Consider the following 23,991-nt stretch of genomic DNA (forward strand, 5'->3'; position numbering starts at 1 on the left):
GATGCAGCTCTTTCCAGGAATGCGGCATCGAGAACCAGTGTTTTAAACTCACTGCAAATATAAAAATAAAACGTGAGGCCATTGTACCCTTAACGTGAACCAAATAAAAAAAGCTTGTTAAAACATATTCTGTGGTTCATTTACTGCCGCATGTGTCAGCGTCAACCCACGACCACAACGACACAGCCTATCTTACAACCTCATGACAAAAAAGAAGCCACGATAGACTTTCTATTCCAGGATTTTCCCGAAACATGGACGCCAGCACTTCCACAACTTATCAGGCATGTACGCTTACCACCAAACATACACCACCAATGCGTGTAAAACATAAAAAAGCATTTTGCTGTCGCTTTCTTCCCGCATATTTTCTGTTGTCCATAGAGCCTGCAAACTTGTGCAGTGAAATAGAAACTAGGAGGAAATGAAAAAGTACCTTAATCTGACGGCTTTTAAAATTTATTACCGCAACTTCTGATTCTTGCGAGAGATCTTACTGACGCAAAAGCTACGCATACTGGTATGTGGGCAACCAAAACAAAGAGTTTGCTATTCCATTTCATACAGTAACACTTAGGAAACTCCATCCACGACATTTCAAATAAAATACAAATATAAACACGTCAAGGTAAGATTGTGCAGTCGTTGCGCCGTTGCGCCAAGCGGAAAAGTATTCGACATCTCTTGTTTCATGCTTCTGGTTACGTGCACGTAGCCGATTCAAACACCTGATTCCGCATTATGAGCGTGGGGTATTACACTGGAGCTTACTCCTAACCTTCTCAAGAGCCTATCACATCCATTGTTTACAAAATATGGACAGAGGTGTAATCTTTGTACGTATTGCCCACACAGCGAACAGTGTGGGAGCCGTCTCGTTGGGAGCAGGAATAGGACGCTTGCTTGTCATTTACGCCCTTTGTAGTAAAACCAATTTGAAAGTAGAAACCCGACACGCAGTTATGTTACTTTGAGGGGAAATCTTTCAGGTTGTGGGCAGGAAGAGCTTTAATTCCTTTTTTTTTCAATTGCCATGAAGAGGAAACAAATTATTCGTTATCTTTTCAATCAAAACCACTTACACATTCCTTTACAAATATAGGTTCTTTTTCGCTCATTTCTGCTCTTGCAGTTCTAGGAATCACTCGCTCACAGCATCTTTATCATCGTATAGTTTTCGTGGGACACAGTTGCAGATTACTTAAGCGGATTGAACCAATTCCAACATCAGCCGTGTAGTATGTGGGAAAGGAGTGCAAATGTTGTGTTACGCAATCATTGCGTAGTTTTATGAATAAACTAAACTTACATCGGCTAGGATTAAGCACACCTGTTAAATGCCGATCCCATACGCAACCGGTTTGAATTATGTGCGGGCCTTTGCGACTATTGAACAGAACTAGCGTAGAAGGCACGGAGACAACGAGAAGAAATACACACTACAGCCGCTGGTCTAACGAATTAGTTTGATTAGGTAGGCAGGTCTGTGCCTAAACACGGACGGCAGATCACACGTGAACTTGTAGACGCTGTCCCCATTGGGGAAATAGAGAACATGTGTGTTACTTCACTATAAAGAATGCTAATCTGGGGGGTTGTGAATGATCTATGCGCAGTTTATGTTTCTTTTTGCTTTTTGCTTTTGTTTTGTTTGTGCTTCGGTCCCTAATAGATATATATTTTTCTTTCTACCGAAGAAAACTTAGTTTTTACAGCAGCGGTTTCCTGTGTATTTCTTCTCTCCATGTCCATGCCCTCTACGCTGGTTCCGTTCGAGGTGTTGTTCCAACTCGTCCAACTTGTCATACAGCCTTTGCGACTTCCAGGGACACAAGGCAGCACCCGGTGAGAAAGCCTGACTTTTGCACCCCTTGAAATTGTCAGCCTGCCTTTTCAACACATCTGTATAAAATTGCTGGATCCCTTTCCAGCTTCTACAGCTGACAACACGTGGATCCCTAGTGCTGCGGAATAAGCGACCCTGTATTCCGAAACAAAGACGCCACCGTCCGATAATTCATTTTATGTTGCGCAGTATTTCCCACGAGGATTCTGCTTCGCCTTGGGGTACCTCCACTTCTGATTTGCAATCATGTAATAGAATTATCAGCACAACTGCTGCAACACCTACTCCATATGCACGCTACGCCTCCCCCAAAATCAAGTGGATACTATCATCCCATCAAAGACTTCTCTAGACACCGAAAAGAATTATATGAGAGTAGAAGTGTGGATGCGGATTACAAGGCGTACGGTGCAACTTTGCCTGCCTCAGGATTGCTTATAACACCTGTCTACGAAATGCAAGGCAAAAAAGCGCCTTTACCCCTTGCTTACGATATACATCCTGCCACAATCATTGAACCCATGTTAGCACCGGCCCCAACAACCACCAAAACACACTCTTCACGAGTTTGCACGCAGCAGGAAAGAATCTGTATTTTGGCCAGGGCATGCTACACCACCATCCGTGTGATGCCGCTCATTGCAAACTCGACACCGACACGCGGTAGTTGTTTTCTGGTAGTTCGGTTAGACAGCGGTCTACAGAGAGACGCCGGGGACTATCAGAAAAGCTAATACGCCGTGCCCTCAAAAACCTGCACGTAGTGCCGACAGCTCACCGATGTCACCTACGAAGTAGCACCAACCAGCCATAGGACAGCGGGACGTTGTTGATTGCTTCTCGAGGTAGTGCTCATAGTCTACATAGGCTTGACGATTTTTGCACATTGAGATTTATCATTGACTCCCACCGAATGTGGTCCTAATGTAAATCTCTGACAGGGCGACCTCCTGTACAACGTTATAGGGTACATAAATTCACTGAGGCATACCAGCACCCTGTAGAGGTTGTATACAATAATCATCCAAAAAGCAACAGCGTTGCAGTAAATGGCTTGGTACAGGGTGGTAAGTGAGGGTTGTTTAGGCGAAGTACAATACTTACATAAGGTGTTGATTTGGCCGCCAGGCGAAGATTTTGGAAAGAAAACCAGAGAGACCCAAGAACTATCCCAAACAGTTTATGTGCCGGAGTGCCCGTGCGACAGGAAGAACTCGGGTGTGTCTGTCAGGCGGAAAATCTGCGGTGAAAGGCCTGTCGCCGTGAACGGTCCCGGCAGGAAAGACGCCAGTGCCGGGTGATACGACGAGTTCTGGACGCATCAAAATAGACTGGACATCCGGCTCGGCGCCCGGTGTGCGAGTGACCCGGCGATCATTTGGGAGAGTTTGCCGGCGCTCGGTAGTCCATGTAATCAAGGGGCGGCAGCCGGGGCGCATGCCCTGTCACTCCCGCCGGCGAGGACGACAAGGAGGAATCGCGCTATGAACTACGAGGCGACGCCGCCGTTCGACATTATCTGGCTGCAGCACGAGTCGCACGTAGGAGGTTTCGTTTTTGCGGGTATTTTAGCTTTAGTATTGAGTGGACCGCCTCTTGCCGTGTTATCGTTCCTTGTGAAAAATTATGACCATTTGCTTGGCTTCGTAATATAACGCCTGCGTGTTCAACTGCCCGCCTCCCTGTCTCAAATGCTCTGAAAGACACCTAACGTAGCCCACACATTCACACATATTAACTATAAAGAGTAGTTCGTTAAGTGCCGTGATCCGAATGGCACCAAAATGTTTGTTTATCCTAAAAAGAGCTTAAATAACGACACAATGGACACTAATCCGGCTCTACGTTGGAGAACTTTGTGACTGAAAACAAAATTTCCGGTTGCCAGACTTAGTGAGCAATGTCGTGAGGAGGTTAGGATGTTCAGAAAATCTTGTAATATTAGATTTGGTAAGTAGAAACGCCACCAAGTACGGTGACATGACAGCGATTGCGGATATAGGTAGTTTAAAATTAAGTAGCAATTATCACCGGAGCGGAAGGATTTTCAGACCTTTGTAGAGTGGCTGTGTAGGAAGTATGTATGTGCTGAAGCTGATTATAACTTAAGGGGAGTACGTAAATGTTGAATCCCAAATGAATGCATTGGGTAATTGTTTCACCGAGATACAAAGACAAAAAATATTGCAATAAATGAAAAGAAAATAAAGCAACTGAATTATAGGAGCAGAGTAATTGAAATGGGCCACAACAAAACACGAATACCGTAGCATGTCTTCTTCGATATTGATTTTGCATTGAGGCTAAATTTTAAAGTGGAGGGAGAGGTAATGCCAAAAAGTACAGCACATTTCGGCGCGACAATATTTTGATTACAAAGAAATAAATAACAGCTTGACTGAAGGTGCTTGGGAAGCAGTAGAAAATTATAAATATGTTTTCATAATGTATATATGACGTTGGTTTCTTTGACACCACAGCGAGAGAGAAATTTTATTTGTTGTTTAATCGTTTTAATACATCACTTTTTTTTGCCAGAAAATAGCGTGATGATAAGAGAATAAAACATATAAGTAGTGCATTTTTGGGAGCTGGCTATTCACTGACATAAATCACGAAAAAGAGAGGACCGAAGAGGTCACCCGGAATGTAGAGCTTGCTAACTTTTGAATGTCGTGTAAAAAATACCCAAATGTGCAATGCTTCGTTCTGATTAGCCAAATACCTACACAAGAAATTTCTATTGGACGACTGCCCAGGCAACCCGGCCATGTGCGGCCACACTGTGCCCAAAGAACTTTGGCCAGAACTTTTGTTTCTGCTAATCATCAGCCAAAGTGTGTCTAGCCCTTTCTCCAAAATGGTCTCAGGGCATGCAAGGCTGGAGCGTGGCTATCATATATCGGCCAATCTGCTTGTCCCGCTATCGCAACTTAAAACTTATGGCAGACAGTGGGCCCAATAGGTATGGCCCATCATTGGCCAAAGAGGTATGGACTACAACTGGCCAAGCATATATATAGGGTAGCTTTGAATTTCTACCACATTTCCATTGTACGAATGCTATCTCAAATCTTTTGAAAAGTTGCTGCACAGCACAGAGCCCGTTTTTTTTAATTATGCGAGTATGTTAGTCTTTTCGGTTGCGACCGTTGCGGTGGTGCTGATGAGCACTTGTCATCCTACTTATAATTCATTGTTACCATATTGTAACCACTGTAACCAATAATTCAGGTGACTAAGAGCTCCTGGAACGTTGCTTATGACTTACAAAAGCTTCCGATGGGGCGTGCTCACTACCGTACTAAAAAACTGAACAAAAAGGTACCACAACGATTGTGTCCGTCTTTCGCAGCTAATGTTGATCGCGTATTATCGGCCAGAAGCATTCATACGAGTTCGGTAGGGATGTGTGCGCACGTAGGCTATGGCGGCGGTACTGATCGAGGCGGCTGGGGGTGTGCAAATGTGTGCCTTACTCAAGGTGTAGATTCACCCTACCAGAAATCGCTTCTGGAGATGTATTCTGACAAGTTACAAAAGCATTCCAAGAACGTATGTGATACTGCAACATTTTGAGCAAGCGCCCCCTGCTGTTAACAGCAGACAGTGGTAAAGTGTTAAGGCAGTGCTATCCCAGAACACAAGATTCAAGATTTTAGCAAGGATTCCCCAAATGAAAAAAATGTCAGCTGCACATACACGTAACATTTTGCCAAACAATGTTAGCCATAGCTTTAAAAACAGCGAAAAGGCAACCAAGTCAGTTGCAAAAAAGTTCGAAGAATTCCGCTTGAAATCTGCCGCAGCTTCCTCATGCCCTGCCAGTACACATTGCAGGCTGTCTTCGTCCGAACCATCCCGTGCATTCCTTATGCAACCGGCGGGGAACACCATACCAAAGTGCCTTCGGGTAGAGTGGTCTATGCTTCGGCAGCAAAGTTGACCACATGCTCCAGGCAAACCAAACCGACACTACCAAAAAACGAGAAAACGGCACGTAAGTATTGGGCTATCAGGCTGATTACCACGACAAAATTGGATTATAGGCAGGCTGTGGCATGCCAATTTTAGCTTGGGGTCTGGACACTGCGGAGCAAAGGGTCGGGGTGCTATACCAGAACGGCACGGAAATTTTAAATTAGCAGTAGATTTTGGGGGGCTCTTGATCGTTTGGGGAGCTTCGGGGTTTTACGGTAGGTACATCCGCAGTTACCAATTTTGATGCTGTCCACAACAAGAACCACTATTAGCCTAGCTCCCGCTGTAAGAACAATCAGCTGAAAAACACCCTCATTCCAATGTGATGTCACACTTACGTCTCGGTAATTTCCGAAACGCTAAACCTGCTCCCTCTCCCATGCGGTTGTGGTGTCCCCAATATTCACGTAGCTAAGTTGGCAAGTCTGAATCAGCACAGACTAAGGAGTTTTTTCGTAGTGTGCAAGCAGTTTTCCTTGAAAATTGCACCCTCCTTGCTGGAACTTTCAATAGCTTCTGGCAGAACAACAGGCACTAATAACAACAACATTCACAAAATATATACTAACATGAGGTCACTTATTTTTTTCAATGTGGAAATTTTTGCCACCAAACTTTTAGCAGCGAACAGTGGTCTGAAAATAACTTGAACATAGAAAATACTTGAAAGGCCTTTCCTTCAAACCAACCTGCAAAAATCTTTCCGCTTCAAACATGAACATTGCAAAACATACGACTACGAGAGAATGCATACTTAAAATGGCCACTGCATGATATTTGGAGAATCCTGCTCTAAACAAAATATGCTAATCGAAATCAAATGACAATTTAGCGCTATAGACACAGGACGCGAAAATAAACTCTAAATCATAGCTCATGGATGGTTATGGTGTGAACACAAGCACACAAACAAATTTGTAGAAAAAGGACACCCCAAATTTTACAACAGTGGAGGATGATACACAAAATCATTGTTTCGCAGCCGAGGATCACCACAAAATGTGAGCAAATAGTTGAAATAACTACAGAACACACAAGAATGCAATGATGGCAATTGAAACTTAGCAGGGTTATTAGTTTCTCTGCAAGAAATGCACGTCTGTTTTTAGGCGGACAATGAGGGCCCACTTATGCAATCGTCACCAAACCTATGAATTTCTTCTGCCGCTAATTCTTCGCCACGACTGCAATTAGCACAACACCAAACCAAAACTATGGTGCAGGCACAAGCACCGCAATGTGCAGCCACATGGCTGCACGCAGCCATTAACTATTTTTTTCTGGTGATCTTTATGTTTGTTGTTGAGGCACCTGCCCATTTCCACAGCCTAGGTTTTGCCGCAAGACAGTGGTACAGAGTACACAAATCTATTTGCACATCACATTCATGGACGGTTGATGGTCGTTGAAGGATCTGCATACAATGAAAATCTTTTTAAGTGCCGAAAATACCACTGTCACTTCGCAGCGGTGGGCGATCCTTTCAGGTTGTAGGACGGCTGATGTATACAGCACAAAACGGGAGCTGTTTTTTCGGCAGGTCTGGATTCCTTACATTTCTTTGCAGCTACTTAATCACGGCGCACACAATCCAGAACGGCTGGAAGACTGTGGGACAAGGTACACTGAAAAAAAAACCAGCAAGTGCGTCCTCTATAGTTCCAAACTTCACGTGGCGCAGTTAAAGTAGAAGTTGTGCAGTGCTTTGAAAAGCGTGCCGTCACCTCAGCCCTCTTTACAAGCTTTGATGAGCTGAGTCATTTCGCAGCAATGGTTTTTCGTGTGTGGTTTATGTGACCAGCCCAGATGTCCTGGTACAAATGTTAATTTTAATTTTTGTAACCAGACACGATTATTTTGGCACCTGAATTGTTACAACCAGGTGCGCCAAGCGTTCCTTAAAGTTGTTAGTGTGTCCACGTGGAATATTTCACAAGCTGCCTCATTGCTACTGTTGAGCAGTACTATGTAGTCATCCACACACCAAAATATTTTGGCCACTCCGGTGCCCAAGAGCTATTTATGCAAAGCTTTGTCTGTGCTGGCTGGAAGCAAGAGGCTACGTACAGCGACAACCAACAGCCCTATACACACGCCAGGCGGCTGCTACAAGAGGCTTCAAACGCCGTTTCAAAAAGACCTAAATTAAAGCAAAGAAACTCCAGAAACGTCATTCGAAACGTCTGCATCATTTGGAAAGAAACAGCACCGTAGCACTCACTGCTATCCTCAGTACTGCCCAGCAGTTGGTCATGAGGCAGAGAAAAATGAACATACTTCACATCAAACGAACATAAGCATTTGTTATTACTAAATTCTTTCAAAATAACCATACCTTGCTCAAAGTTACTTTCAGCTGCAAATATTTTGATACTCCTTCCGGCCATGTTGCACTTTCAGAAACAATGATGTGGAGTGGCAATGCTACCTTCTGTGTTTTCGTTCTGAAAGTATTTCTATGCTGAATTCCTACCTTGATTTTAGTGATTTATGTAACCATTCAAGATTTACCTTCTTGAGAACTGTTTACTTCTTCCTTTACTTGTTTTTAAAATTAACGTTACCTCTATACCCAAAGCCAGAACCTAGAGGATCGCTTGCGATTTGCATCAGTTACTCATACTGTAAAGCTAAGAAAGCCCCATTCATGTCAGTGGATCACAACACACTTGCGTGGCAACTAGGATATGACACATCTGCACTTACAGGAACTCATTAGCCAACCTATTCGCTAGTCCCCAAAAAGTAGACGCCTGAGACACAGCTGTCAGATTCTGTTACTAGAAACAGTGCTTCATTGTTTCTGAGAATGCCTAGTAGCTTCGATGTTGACTTTGAGAGCTGCACGGTAAACGTAGTGCCACGTCCAAGAAGGTCATATGGGGCGTCAGGAACATTGACGTCTGCAATGGTGTGGCAGCGTTCTGGCTCTGAGGACCATATCTGGCCATTCACGTCGTCGAAGACCTCCTTGAACGTAACATTAAGGTCCCCGAGGAGCATAAAAAGTCGATGGCATAGCTTCTAAGCATTGTGAGGAAGATTGTAAGATGGCCGCTAACTGGCTGCCAAGAAAGTTCCTGTAAGTGCAGCTGTGTCATAACTTAGAAGCAATGCACATCTGTTGTTATCCGCTGATGTGAATGGTTCTTTTACAGAATGGTTTACTGAAGGAAAAGGAAACGATGCTCTAGGTTGAATCTTCGAGTGTAGAAGCGACATTTATTTGAAACAATTTTAGGGCAGCAGCAAAAAGACTCTGCAAGAAGTAAAGCAGGATTGGCTACATAAATGAGTAAAATGGAAGAGCTTAAGCTTGCATACATTTTTCAGCATGTAGACACATAAGTTAGTCTGCGCACTGCACGTCATCTTCACTGAAAGCGCAACGTGGTAGGAGAAGATGTCAAAGTTTTGGAGGTGAAGGTAAATCTTTAAGAAGTAGGTGACCATTTTGTAAAAAACCTCTGAACAAGGTAGTGGCTTTTTGAAAGAAACTGGTAAGATGAAATACCTGCTATGTTTGTTGAATATTTCTCATCTATATTATTCCCGGCCGCATGACCTATTTTGCTATGTTGGGATAGCATTGATGGCTATGGGTCTCTTTCCTAAGAAAATCACACAATCGTTTAAAATGCAGTTCTTTTGTACTTGCTGGACTTTGAAGTAGGGTCTACCTATTGAAACAGTGAAGAAGATTGTTGCAGACAACGGGCGTGTGTCTGCGGTTGTCGGTGGGGGCTGTACAAAGCAACTTGTTCCCAACAAGGCTTGACACAGCTTTGCATAAAAAGCTGTGGGGTACCGAGGTGACCAAAATGTTTAGGTATGTGATGACTGCCTTGTACTGGTCAAAAGTAGCAATAAGGTAGGTTCTAAAACAGTACACCCAGGGGGCCTCAAGAGCGCTTCATGAACGTTTCGCACTCCTGGTTGTAGAATGTGAGGCGCCAGAATAATAGTGGATGAGGTATCTAGCTTTAAAGCTAGCGTTTGTGTAATGACATGGGTAGGGGCACATGAACCACACACGAAGAACGCTTGCGGCCGTATGACTTAGCTCCTTCAAAGCTTGTGAAGAAAGCTCTAGTGAGGGCGTGTTTTACAAACGCACTGTACATGTTCTGCTTTCACTGCACACCCGAAATTTGAAACTAGAGAGCCTAGTGTAGACTTCATTTTTAGGGTCACTGTTGCGCATGCTGGCACCTGTGGTGATATGTGCGCTCAGTGTGAAAACAGCTAATAAAGAATTAAGGAAGCACACACCTCCCAAGAGCAAATAAACTGCGGTGGTACCATATGCATCGGTTGATCAATAACCTGAACAGATCGCACACCATTTTGAGGTTAAGTTGGTCTTTTCAGCCACTGGGAGACTTTCCAGGCTAGGCCGGGTTGTAAACACAGGCCCGAAAAAGATGCCGAATGTAAAACAAAGCCCTGCAACTCCTTCGTGTCGTGAGCACATCGAGATGTGTGCTTTGCAATACGGTCTTGTGGCAAACACTACGTTGTGTAAAGGGACAGATGCCTCAACGTCCCATTAAAAAAAACCCAGAAGAACTTGTTGATGGCAGAGTGAAGGCAGCTTGCTAGGCATTGCAGTAGGTGTGGCTTCACTTATATTTTCGAGCGGTGGCCGGTTATCGGTAGCCATATCAACTAATCAGGGCGAGAAACCATGAAAACAGCAGAAAGTCACAGACTCGGCAAAGATTGTGTTAGCAGGCCCTGACTCTCCTTTTCAAAAAAGAATCGCATTTCTTGCAGCTAAGCAACTCCTCTAGCCTTCAATTACCCGTGTTGCGTTCGTGTGTGGTTTCAGTGACTTCGGGTCTTTATTATTGTTAAACAATAACGTAAGGTAGGAAAGAATTCATATGTGCGTCCCACAACTCTGCGTAGAGTTTTGTTTCTTTTCACCAGGAATGCTCGTGCGTGCTCCTGTTCACATTGTGTTTAATGATTCGCGACCAGTGTTTTATTTTTTCTTTGCACACTGGATGAAAGCCATAAAAAAGCTCTGCATTCCGGTAAAATATTTAGTTGCTAGTTCAGCACTTTACCTATTTGCTACCTTCTCCTTTGTGCCGTTGCGTTGTGCTGGTTATTCCTTCCCAGGCAGCACTGCAATTCCTATTCTTGACCGGCCAACCTACGGCTGTTCTCCGGAATGCTCGGCCATCGGCAACAATATTGCCAGCGGCGAACATAAGATAAACGGTTTGAATACGGCCACCATCCTCTACGCACGTTTTTGGCAGCCAATGTTCTTTGGTTGGTCAGCTTTCGCTCTTTAACCATCAACACGGTTTCCCCTCGGGGAAAGGTATCCAGGAGTTATCTGGCGAATCAACTACCGGCGATGAACGGCACTTGCTCCAGCAACGTTCAATCAAAAGACAGGCGGCAGGTTTCCCGCCGCGAGTACTCGCATGTTGGTTGAAAGCGGGTTTACAAAAGATGATCAGCTTGTGCACGACCACCAGGCGTCCGCTTTGTTTCCGCTTGCAGGAGCACACATGATGAATGGCTGGTGTCCAGTTTTGAGTACTCGTGTTTCGTAGGCAGCCGTTGTTCAAAAGTTGTTTTGGAAACATACGTTATCCGGTCCGCTTATGTATGTGCACGCTCCTGTTCTTCGAAAGAAGAACGGCTGATGTCTGGCGCTGATCTAGCACTGCCCGTGCCCAATCACCGGAATTCCGAAGGTCATGCGTGGACACGGAACCCAGCCACCGAACAGTGTGCTGTATATACGTGTGAACTCACGGAGAAATGAACGAGGACACAAAAATATTAACCGAATACGCTAAATCCAAGATAATGGATAATGAAGACAAAATAATGGCTTGCTAGTGAAAAATTTGGAAAGGCATATTTGCAGTCTTGTGTTCTGACTGATGTTCGTGCTTTGTGGATATCCTCCTTGCCCCTTTGGAAACACGTTAGGCTAAGGATAAGCTGAAATGCTGCTGCAAACGATCGACGAACGGCGGCGTTTTCCAGTGTACCCGCACAAAAAAGTTCGCTAAGTTCATTTTTGCTGGCCATTTTCTTAAGCGAATAAGGTTCGGTGCAGAAACATGTTACGGCTCCATTTCCCGCTTCCGCTTCAGTCTCACGGTGTGGTTTGTAGAAGCTAAATTCAATTTACTGATGGTGATGACGCTCGATATGTCTAGCGTTACTGATGAAAAGGTGGTAGGCGCAGCGGAGGGGGCAGGAAGTCTGAAATATTTGCCGGTGCTCTTGATGACATCGTGAGGAATGGAGGTGCTTTGTATCGTATGCAGGTTTTTATCGCACGAGCTCTGTTTACACAGGGTGATCAAAGTTGAGTGGACATGTTTATTTTTAAATTGGCGCTTAGATTTACGCGAAGAACAACTCTACAGTGAGGTTATGCTCGAAGGGGACACATAATTAGGAGCTTTATATGGATGTAGGTGGTTTATTAACTAAAATTGAATAATTACCTTTTTAGTGGCTGCAGTAACCAGGCATGATTGTATTGAAAAGTTGCACGCAATCGTGGTCCTACGCAGTCTCAATTGGCAGAGTTCTTTATAGCTCATTCGTAGTTTGTGATATGAAACGGCGGCGTTTAATAGGCATTCGCATGATTACGCATGCTATAAGTCAAGACCAGCGCATAGCTCCTCCCTTTTGTTCTGTGTTTTGATATCGGTTCCGAGTACTGCAGGTTGCAATACCGCCAGCCAAGAATAAATTGGTGCCAGTTCTCTCTTTTTCTTGGGCCTCCACCCCTTTGTCGAAATAAACAGCGTACACTGCAGGCAGGTCACAGAAGGGAGGAGCTTTGCGCCGGTGCAGACAGTCTTGCATGCGTAATCATGCTAAAATTCGAAACAGCGCGAAGAGACCGGACAAGGAAACGACGACACAAGGAGTTTCCCTGTCCCGTCTTTTCGCGCTTTTTCAAATTTTAGTATGCACCACCAACTAGCCCAAACCGCCGTTCTAACGTAATCATGCGAACGGCAATTATACTTTGCCATTTGATATCTCGTACTGCGGATGCACCAGAAGAATTCTACCAATTGAAACTGCCCAGAAACATGATTGCATCTAACTTTTCAATATGTGTGGTTACTATATCCACTAAAAAGTTAATTAGTCAATTTTAGTTAATTACGCATCCGAAATCAATCACTACCTGGTATATATGTGTCCCCCTGGGCGCATAACCTCACTGTAGAGGTCGCCTTCGCGTAAATCTAAGAGCCCATTTTTTTAGAAAACCTGTCGGATGGGCGGTTTCACCGCACTATCGTGTGACTTCAATAGCTGGGCCATTTTAAACAAGGCAAAATACAATATGCAACTGCTCAACTTTTCAGAGCTAAAACTTCCCTTGAGAAAAAAAGGAAACACGGGAATAGTTAACAATCTGAGCTTTGCAATCAAAGCATTTTCCCATTTTCATTTTTATCTGATTTCTGGCTGAAAACGTTTCGTAATGCTTTCTCGGGTTCTGTTTCTTTGGAAGCTATTTCTTTTCTTTTTTGTAGTTCAGGAGCACATCGGCTGAACGCACGAATGTTGTGCGCTCTCACCTTGAATGGGGTGCGGCCCACGGTGTTCTCTTTGGGGGGCTTCGCTATATCACAGGCCGTTGAGTTTTTTTTTTCCTTTTCTCCGCAGCGTGGAAGGGTCTATTTTCCGTCTGGTTCCAGAAAAAACAGGCATCGCTGCCTAGTCGCAAGCGCGTGCTCAATCTATTACGGCGTGTTCACCGTAATGAACGTTTGTTGTCGAGTGATCTCGTTGAACGGGGACTATTTAGTAGGCCACTGAAGCTCCTTGCGCCCTCAAAACACAACACAATCTTCCAAAACTCTAGGTACAGGTTCAATCTTGGAAGAGGTTGGTACACAGCGCCGACGAACAGGAAATGTAAGAAATAAGCCGCGAAGCTCGCCAGCGGCAGCAAATAGGACAGCCATGGCCGTACTGACGTTCTTTAGGCCATGCCAGGGGTGCATAATGATCAAAATTGAAGAGATCGCGGTGGGTTTTCCGCGTCTTTCACAGTGATTTGTGCGCCCAACGCTTCACGTGCACGTGTAATATTTGGCTCAGGTATTCCTGGCAGTGTAATCTAAACGTCGTGCACGTTTACTTCCACTGCTCCAAGAGTATTGTAGGGACACTTTAGGCAAGACACATTGCACATTAGCCGTGTAAATATCTGTACGTCCCTCGAACTGCCTTTCTTATTTTGATGGCAGTGTGAAGTGTATAGAGTTGTATTTTTTCCTTTTTTTCTTTTTGTTTTGTGCTGCACGTGCTCCTGAGCATGGCAGCTGTGGTTTCCATTGAAACTCTGTCCATGACCACAGTAGCGGTTGCATCAAACGGAAGCAGTATTACGGTAGGAGCAGCAATTGAGAAAAAAACTCTGCACCACATTTTGTGACGAACAGTCTTTGTCAGTGGCTGAATTTATTTGTTTACCTAATGCATGAATGATTGCTGGTTATAGGTTATAAGTTCTACACTTGGCTGTAGAAACAGCTCGACTATACCTATTCTAGGGCTGGATGAAAGCTGCAGTACCACAATTAATATGCCTCCTGCAGTGGAACGGCCGGGCGAGTATGTTGTATGGCTAAAGTTCAACCATGCCTTTAGCGGCTCTGTTACAACAGCTGGCCCCCAAGCAAGGTGAATAGCCGTCGTCTGTAAAAGTTGAACGGCCATGGGTTGTTAAAGGTTGAGCAGCCGCCGGTAAATAAAAGAACGGCCAAACGAAGGCAAAGTCTGGCGGCTGAAGTGCGGTTGCAGGCCCCTTGGCGATGCATTGGTCAAAGGTGAGCAGCTGTTCATCTTACACCATGCATCTGTCAGTGCACGGCCAAGGCCCACTTTTGAGTACGGGCTTTACACTCTGATGGAGCAACGGCCGAGCAGAAATTACCCGGCCAGAGATGGATAGCCTATGTTTAGCCGTACATCCTTGTGCTGCTTGTGTTTAAGATACACCGAATCACCAAATCTTCTAAATTCACAAACAAAATCTGTGGTCTGATGTTGCCTGAAAAGTCTTACTAGAGGCAAAGCTGACATAAAAACGAAGCAAGTAGAGAAAGCTTAGAATGCTGATTGCCAACTGAAAGTTGAGGGGTGAAAAAGCCTACATATACACGCATCCTACGTAAAGCGTTGATGGGCAAAAAAACGATGTGAAAAGCAGGCAGGAAGGGTTTGGATACGTAATGCGCCTTCCAATGAGGGAAACACCGGTGACCGGACACAATCTGGGTAAAAGTTGAACAGTTATCTTCAGCATTCGCTGTGCAGATTGCAATCAAAACTTTCAGGCAAGACGGCCAATTTTTAGCAAAGACACAAGCAGCTCATGACGACATGATAACGAAAAAAATCCCGCCATCTCCATGAAGTGAATGATTATGAGAGGGGCGAAGCTAAAATGCTTATTGGTAAAACCGTGAAACATTCCCCCGCACATCACATACACTCGACACGTGAAGCTTACCACCGCTCCGTTGAAAAGCCCGTCGACGACGCTGAAGTTTGTGGTGAATATGTAGTGCTTGTTTTGGACGATGATAATGTGCAAGTTGGCGAATTCGGTGTGTGACATTTTAGCAACCTTGGCCGTTGCCTTCTGCAGACCGTCTTGTGTCGCGTACCCCCGCTACTTCTGATGATTATGATGATGATGATGATGATGATGATGATGTCCTCAGATTTTTTGGCACGTACCCACAGGGGGGGATTGGCCAGGGCTAAATCGGTTAAAAACGTGGGGACTTCAATGTACTTATTTCAGGAAAGAGGCTGTAAAAGGAAACTTAGTTGTTAATGAAACCCGAATTACCCATTAATCAGCACCGCTTAGCAATTCAAACTACCTGAGGCAGAAAGAAAATTTTGAATGCAATTATTTCTCTTTAGCTCACAGGAGACGAACGATAACCTCTTCTTCTTCCTCTCCTACTTGTTTGGTAGCAACGAACGCGTTGAACGTTTTGACCTCTTCGGCCAACCTTTGGTTTGCCAATCAATAGGGGGATCCTGCCACAATCATCATTATTTTGCCGGATATAGCAGCAACGACGGATGGGACAGTTCCCGAGGAAGAGGAGCTTCGCCACTAAAACGTATCTGTTAACGCTGTGGCAGAACATGCAGAAGCAACTCCCCGCAAAATAGACTGGGCTAATGCGAAAATGAAAAATAATGGGAATTCGAACTCACGGCCTTATTCGGCATCCCTGAAAACTCAGACAAGGCCACACACACTTAAGCACAATGACAGCAACTTCCCATACGTGTATGCACGTTTTCTACGTCACTTTTTGAATCCTTACATAACCAGATCACTTTCCCCCCTCAGCTCATTGTCAACAAGGCTCCCGAACAGCAGCCGAAGCGTCTTATTTTGTTTTTTATAATCATTCGCGGTCGGTGTCACTTTTTAATTGGTGTCCGTGGCGATATTTGTCAGATGCAAAGACACAATGGCTGAACTTCATCACAACTGCACTCAGCCGTGGTTCCCTGTAATGTAGAAGTAGAAACTTTAAAGTGAAAACGTGAAACCTGCTAGCAACTTGTTGTTATATTTCGATGTCCCCAGAGTGTTTCTACTAAAGCCACTTATCGCGCGAACGGCCTTGGAAGGTTGTAATTTAGGTTGTTGTCATTTGTTATCTTGTATGTTAGTACAAAAGTTAAAAAAAACTGTGAGGCATAAAGAAGGTATGATATTTTCAAGTGCGTAGGAATTTGATTAGCCCAACAAAGAGAACAGATTTAAAGACGACAGTCTTTGTTGGGCTACTTAAACCATGAGATTTCGGTTTTTCTGTATGTTTTTGTGTGTCTGTCGTTGACGTGATTCAGCTAACCACCCAAATTGAAACGAATTCTGCTCTATAGTCTTTTATGCTCACAGACTAATCTAGTCGTCTAAGTCAGGTTCGTAGTTCATACTTGTCAACATTGTACAACAAAAACTAGACCTGACTCAAATATAACAGAGAAAATAATACACATGGGATATTTACCGTGTTCCTTTAAAAAGCATTTATAGATGCTTGATTTGTGCCAAATAAAATACTACATCTACTGCAGAAAACATACCATTGTCACCTTCTGTCGTCCGCGCCCTATACCTTCTTGCGGCATTTTAAAAACTCTAGCTGCAACAGTTACGAAAAGGTTAAATAGGGAGATTCTACGTTCTGCATACAACGCACCTCGACTAGGGCAACGAAGATCTACAAATGTTGAAGTAGGGCGCCTTGATTCACGCTTGTCTCCGCCCTACGGAATCGCAGCACACTGCCTGGAGCAGTGGGACGCGGTAAATTTCAATTGGGTGGAGTAAACCTGTACCGTGTTTACCTTGGGAGGAGCGCGACGCAAGAGGAACAACATAAGAGGTGAGCGGGGAAGCGAAGGCAGGCGTTTTCTTGGCAAATGTGAACAAAGACTATCGTGTTTTGTCGAAATTTGCAACAAAAGAAGGAAATGCGCTGCCATTTTGTTTTTCAGCGCTACGCTGGAGTAATCAGTTTAGAAAAGAATACGTCGGGAAGAAGAAATCGAAAGGGAGCTGTAAGGTACCGGAGAACAGTGAGATATATTTTCGTAGCATAGATATTTTGCATTGTTTTCCTCTGACTGAACGCGCAGGCTTCAAAACTAGCTAAAGTATGTTTAAGAAAAGAACAACTCAAACTACAGCATGCATGCGCGGAAATGATGCTCCCTGAAGCATCGCGCAGCCTTTTCTTTGTTGTATCGTTGGCTGGGTGTAACCCAATATAGCGGATTTATTGAGCAACGGCAGCAGAATAATTCTGAACTGCGGGATTCCTTTCGTTTATTTTGTTCTATATTTGGCATCTATTCCATCACTAAAAATAATGAAATGCAATAGGATTCAGAAACTCAGCCAAGAATACGGTTATCACTTTAAGGTTTTTTTTTCAAACTGCTTTTTTAGCGGTTTTAAGCACGCCCGCCGTGTATGTCGGCGCTTTGTAACCAGCGGAGTACCCGGTGACTGAAGGGCGAACCAATATATCAAAAAAGGTGGGTGGATTTCTGCGATACGCAAAAAACGATAAAAAAGGGCAGTTTATCTTCCTTCCCTGGTTACTTTTCAGGACCTACAGCGAAAAACTGGAGGCTGCGCCCAGACGGTCATATAAAAGTTAACATCAAAACGCGAAAAGAAGCTTTGCTCGCTCACCCCGCTTGATTCCAGGAACAAAACATTTATTTACCCATACAGAATGCTCTAAATACTTAAAAACGTTTCCATTGCCCGCAGCAATGCCAAATTTTGGGATGAGTACGTGTTTCGCACAAGTACCAAATGTTTTTGTGACTGTTAACTGCGCACTCGAGGGCAAGTTATACTATCAAGCGTAGCTGCAAGCCCCACACTAATATTCTACTCCTGTTTTTGCGGCGCCCCAGGTGGGTGCCGCTAATCACAAAAACATTCTGTGACATTAGAGTGAAATAGCATCACACTGAGTAGCGAGTCACACGAGTATAATACGTTTTTTTGTATCTCGGCTGAGTCAATGACATTAGAGATTGCAGTAGTCAACTAATCAACTAATCCACTCAACTCCTATTTTGCCCCCCTTTGACATACTCTAGAACCGGTACACAAAAACGGACACAATATTCTTTCCGGCAAACAGACCCTTGTTAAGATTGCTTCGTAACTCTCAGTCTTTACGAGATTTCCTTTGAAAAATTCTACCCTGTAATATGCTTTTTAAAGCAACTAGTCGCTGCGGAGGAGAAATTGGGCGTGCAAGGACAGTCAAAACATATTGACGCATGGGTAATAAATGGCGAAAATGACGTAACACACAAGGAGAGAGTATGCAATACAACGCTGGACTAGCCAGTAAAGTTTAAGTAAGAAACCAATACAACCGATAAAGCCAACGGATGCTTCGACACGCACGCGTGATTTCATTAAAAATTATATTGTTCACTTACTTCCTTCTGATTTCCTAAATACACAGCTTAATTTTGTAGGAACCCCATTTCTTTACTGCTGAGACATATGGACGATGCGCTAACGTATTTGCCTTCCTGATGTTGTCTGATGAAGGACGCTTCAAGTAATTCCCTCTGGTATTTTTTTCTCCCTTTCCCAGGAATAGCAACACTATCAAATACCGGATGGCGCTTGCACAGTCGGCAGTTATAGCAATGTGTCCGGCATGTTGCTTAAGACACTCAGCCACGCAGCCACTGTGAAGAGATGCATTATCATGTACCAGATAGTTACTGAATCACCATGTTGCAAAACACTGATTTTTTGGTGTTATACCCACAGTACCAGCAGTTTGTAGTATTGACAAGCCCCTCCTGGATAAACTATCTCTATTTCCCTTCTGGTAGCAAACATTGACTTCGTGGGGTCTGGTTCGATTGGTGAAAATTGATGAAAGTGTGTTTTTATTTGTATTGTTTAGAAGCAGTTGTGTGACATTGGGATTCTCCCACGAACACGTTGTACACCAAAGGAAGTAATACATACCGGTTTTTGTTTTATTATTATTATTTCAGACATCTCAGTCAATCAGCAGCATGCGCGGGGCAAGTACCGTTCTTTTCGATGGGAAGATGAAATTTTATAGCCTGTGCCGCATGAAGCCCTCTCTCTGTTGTGACCCTGGCGGAAATCCTACACCCTCATTAAAACTTTTAAACGTGTCCTAGTTACTAGGTTATCATCTATGGCTTTTTATACCTCCTCATTAACAATTTTACTGCTTAATAGAACATATTCACAATAAATCCTATCGCTAGTTTATTAAACAAAACCGACTTAACAAACTAATGGTGTATTTACATCCTTTGCGCCGCATCCATACTCCCAGAGTCCTTGTTGCGCGCAGTATTTTCTTTGCGCCTGGAAAATGTGTTGTTACGCGTTAAGCATGGTTTCATAAGTGGGCGTTCAACGACAACTGACCTTGCCTGCTTTATGACACCTGCTGTTGCGGAAGAATGGAGTCGTTAGCCGCCGCAACGAAAGAATTACTGTATTTGAATCACACTGAATTGCTGCTTCATACGTTCATGGTGTCCGAAAGTTCCTCTTCTTTCTCATCTTCTTTTTTCCCTGGATTCCTCGGGCTATGTCCGTTTCTTCCTCTCGGTTACTTTGCTATGTGCGACGCAATAAATGCGACATCCTCCTCTCCCCACAAAAAATGTATTTCAAGCTCCTGGCGTTGTCCGTACAGCCTTTGCCCTAAATTCTACTGTCCCTGTACACCTGCAGCACTGCACATCGAGGTCGTCTTGTGAAGGAACTAGCTCTGTGTCACACCTACATCTTATCTCTATCATAGAAGTTCACCGATCTTACGTCTTTTTTTTCAGGCGCTTGTACTGGCTCCAACCTGGATTCTTCTCCGTGTGATCACTTCTTACTGTCGGAAGCAGGTCTTGTGCCTCAGTGAGTGATTACGCCCTCTTCCATTCTTCTCACTACTTTTCATCTGCCTCCCCTTCCTCAAACGTGGACAACTTAGTTCAAATTTGACTTCAGATATTTGACTTTGTGGTAGGCGTTTAGGCCAGGAGGTCGTGGACTCAACTTTAAAAGACGGCGTACCTTCCCTCTGGTAATTTCTCACAAGTTTTACATGTATTGACTGGGGCTCTATGACCGTGGCTGCTCTCTCCGGGAACTGCTCTCTATAAGACTTTTTCGTGCATGAGTGGTGGGGCAGGCGACGTTTTCGCTAGATTGATTCGCTGTCGTCGCCTGTGTTGTCTTCGTAAGCCCCTGAAGTTCCTGTACTTTCATGGTTCTTGCCCCTTATCCGTCGGCTTGGTGGCTCCAACTCCGTTCCCGGGTTTCGACACCATATGTTGCCGAATAATAGAGTCGTTAGCCGCCGCAACGAAAGAATTACTGTATTTGAATCATACTGAATTGCTGCTCACTACATTTGTGGTGTGCGAAAGTTGATCTTCTTTCTAATCTTCTTTTTTCCCTGGTGTCCTCGGGCCATGTCGTCTTCTTACAATCGATCACTTTGCTATGTGCGACGCAGTAAGTTCAACAGTTGCTTCCAAAGCAGTCACAGACAAAGGCCATGATGATGCAGTTTAACTTGATTTAGCTAAGCTTTTGGAACTTTTCAATCACCTTGTCTTGCTCAAAACACTTGCTTTGCGTAAACATTAGAGAGACGGGGTAACCATTTGCATTCTTTCATTAATGGCTGACACATACTGATCACACGCTCGCGCTGCGAGGAGCTGATCTTCCTCTTCAGGGCACATAACGGTGATATGTAACATATTCCCGCCCGCCAAAAGTGCGATAGCATGGCCTGTGGGATGCGTCTTTCAAGTAGTTCTCGCGCGGGCAAACGTCTTTCTTGGTCCTGTGCCTCCCAGTAAAACGACAACGCCTTCCTCTAATGTTTGGCCGAACGCTGCCTTTGTGGTTGTTCTTTCTCTGATTTTCTTCAAGTACTCTCGGTGCTATCTTGCCGAACAAGTCCTTGTGATCTTAAATTGTCACTGTTCTCGCTGCCGGGTGGGTCGCGACCAAGTACTGCACGCAGCACGCTGAACAAAATCCGTTCAATTAAATACTCTTCAAAAAATAAACACAAACTAGCCTTCGTTGCAAAATTTTGAACACCTGTAAGAAAAAAAGACAAAGAATTGAGACACATTTGGCACAAATGAGTCTCGATACAAGTGACTATTTTGCGTCGCAAATAAATACAGTACATTGCTTTTGTCGCTGCAAGGTCCTAATATAGGTGGCGTAAATATACAAAGATAGGGAGCCGGCACCCTGCTGCCAGGAAAAAAACCGGCCGTGTAAACAGAAGTAATAAAATTCTTGGTTTTAAGCGCTTCGATAATATGCGCTGAAACCGGATTCTTACATGCTTGCCGTACTGTTTCGGCGGTTTCCTCCCAAGGGATCTCTTTTTCGACTCTCACAAACGCATGATGGTTCGATCGGCACAGGGCGTAATGGCTGTGCGAGCACCAATCTAGCGCCAAACATTGCGTTTTGTGTAGTTATATCCTTGCGCCCAACTTAACCACGACGGCTCGCGATGCCTATTTACCTTTTACCGCGTCTCAGCTGCTGACACTGAATCAGTATTGATTGCACGAACATCCCAACCCATTTGCGCTAATGTTGTAAGTTTCTAAACTGACGGCCAAAGGCGCATTCAGAGCGCGCTGTCCTCTAGCCGGCTGCCGTGGGAAAATCCGACGGCTGCGCGCACTCGATTACTGACTGATACGTGACTTCCGTACGGCCGGACTGGCCGCGCTTTTTTGTACTTTCGGTTTGATAAAAACATTGATGATCTTCGTTCACTATGCATTGGTGCATCTTTAGGCCTCTAAATGTTTCACGCAGGACCTGGTAAAGTAATACTACCGGAAAACAGTGCATTTAGGTAGTCGAAAATTACGTTGCCGTTGGCCGCTAATTTGGGCGTTTTTGACTAAAGGCCTTTCCAAACTTAGGTGCAGGCTTGTTTTGGCAGGCTCCACGGCGTAGTGTAACCATCTGTGTGTGCGCCGGTCATGTGCCATGGCGAGAGCCGCTGAGTGCGAGAGTGTTTCATTCTTGCATTTGTCGCTTCTTGGCATTGTCACCCAAGAGCCCCGAACGAATTACACGATATCAGGAGCGCCTTGGCGGGACAAACAGATTAAGAGCTCGACGATGAGGAGTACGAATATCATCGATGAAAGCGGAAGATGAGGAGACCATGGTGATAGAACGGGGTGATCTTTTTCCACACCTGCACCACTTCCTAGGGACTGGTTTTTTTCCTGCTCTCTAGATAGGTTGTTCGGCCCGTGATGAAGTACCACTGTGTTTAACTAATCACTGACAATGACATCTCGGTGTAATTCAATATATACTAAATAAAGGTAATTCACTATTTACATTAAATTACTATCACTAACTCCGCTGCTCTGTCTGCGATCAGATTTCGGAAAAATTCAGAAGAATGCATAAAAACTGATTAGATAGTATTAAATTTGCAGACCGATCTTGTTGGGTTTAACTAAGGTTTTTGAGGGCCATACTTTGTTGGCTTAGTTAATTATATTGGTTAGGTTCCAGGTTATTCTGACGAAATTTTTCAAACTTGAGTCTTTATTTTGGATTTGAGGGTAGCATTTGAAGTATGGATAATTCTTTGTGCGTGTTCCCCAAATTTTTAGTTCTCGTGCTTTGCTTTCTGGAAAAGGTTGAAGTATTCATTGAAGGGATTAGCCGAGGTGATGCCCTTGCTGGTGTGACTTCGACGGTAGGACTGCAGCAACCGCTTGTACAGACGGGGGTGGGAGTTCGATGTCTTTTAGATGCGGAGCATCTCTTGCTCTGGGCTGTGTCCCTCCCTCCCTTGTTGTTGTCCGCCGTCCACACTCTACTGCGCATGCGCGTCTCTTCAGCCCCGTCAGCGTTTGGGCTGACGTCAGCGCAGTCCACTTTATAAAGAAATCGTTAGGCGACGCCTGGTTTCGATCCCAAGACATTCTGGCCGCAACAGGAGGTACGTGGCACTCTGCCCACTGCGATACAAACCGAGACGGGAGCATTTGCTACGAACGCGCCTTATGTCCTTCACTCATTCAAACTACTTCAAGAAGCTACTGATACAACGAAGGGGCACGCGAAGCTGAACGTCAACCGAAACGACCAGCTGAAAACTAATGGGATGTTCAGTCGATCACATGGCTGCTTCGCATACTACTCGGGGTTCCCCTACGGGAAGGTGGTGTAATTATTTTAATGGTGCTTATTCAAGGTCAAACTTGAAGGTCAAACTTTTTCCTGTAGGTTTCAAATTCTCTAGTCCATCAGAAAATCTTGCGAGTACGTTCCGCTTTGAGTTTTGGAATTTTTTAGTTAAGGATGAAAGTTTGTATGTAAAGCTGGTTGATTACTTTGTAGATTTTGTTCGCGGAGGTAAGCGGTGCTATCGCTATTTTCTGAAACCATAAATAGATTTTGAGAATTTCTGTAACTTTTCGGTTAGCGTTTTGAGTTAAGCACTTGTTTTATTTTTGTAGCTCCATAAAAAAGTTTGCCAAAGTAACTTTATGGTCACTGT

Source organism: Haemaphysalis longicornis, unplaced genomic scaffold, assembly GCF_048455015.1.
Source record: "Haemaphysalis longicornis isolate Haplotype H1 unplaced genomic scaffold, Haemaphysalis longicornis Haplotype H1 scaffold_5, whole genome shotgun sequence".
NCBI classification, from domain to species: domain Eukaryota; kingdom Metazoa; phylum Arthropoda; class Arachnida; order Ixodida; family Ixodidae; genus Haemaphysalis; species Haemaphysalis longicornis.